This window comes from Palaemon carinicauda, chromosome 8, assembly GCF_036898095.1.
Source record: "Palaemon carinicauda isolate YSFRI2023 chromosome 8, ASM3689809v2, whole genome shotgun sequence".
NCBI classification, from domain to species: domain Eukaryota; kingdom Metazoa; phylum Arthropoda; class Malacostraca; order Decapoda; family Palaemonidae; genus Palaemon; species Palaemon carinicauda.
Genome location: NC_090732.1, coordinates 17,738,875 through 17,739,664, shown reverse-complemented (window position 1 = coordinate 17,739,664; position 790 = coordinate 17,738,875).

The window sequence follows — 790 nt, the reverse complement described above, 5'->3', positions numbered from 1 at the left end:
TCTAATGTATTAAACAAACAGAAATCAATTAATTCTATCAATATTGTATATATAATTATCAAACGCAAGCTGAGCGGAGATACTAAGTTAATTTTTGCTAGTAATGAACTCAAGATGAAATTATCATTATGGGTGATGCTGGAATTTCAAGATACCTACCTGTTCGGGTTTAATTTTTTCCCCAAATGTTAATTATGCTTTAATCGAAAGACAGAGTAACAAGAGTAATGATTCATGATAATGGCAACATGGAAATGCACGAAGTTAATGAAAATTACATACATAATTGTTATAACATATATTCGGAAATATTCCCTGATAGTCATATCAACTCCGGTAATAAATGTGCTGGGAAATCCTGAATTGTCCAATTTAATTCCATTAAGATAAGTTATAGGTGGAGAACTGTGGAGGACGTTTTTATAAGAAAAGGGAGGTTTCGGCCAGATCAATAATTATATATATGTAAAAAAAAAAGTATGAAATAAAAACTAAAAGAAATAAAATAAGGCTTCCGCTCTTAGCAATTCTCTAATGACTGCTTAGCAATGGGTTTTGACGGGATAACCATCACTTTCTCGTCATGGAAGAGATGAAAAAAGTAGGTGCAGTCTAAATAATGATAATAATCCTAAGCATTGCAATAAAGGGTGGACACGGACTGCGGACACCAAATAACTCTTCTGGCATGATAAGCCTTCCAGATAGTGCTCGCTCCACAGTACAGACACCGATGGACTTCGTAGTTTTAGAATTATAGTATATGGTTTCTGGCATTTCGTTTTTGGTT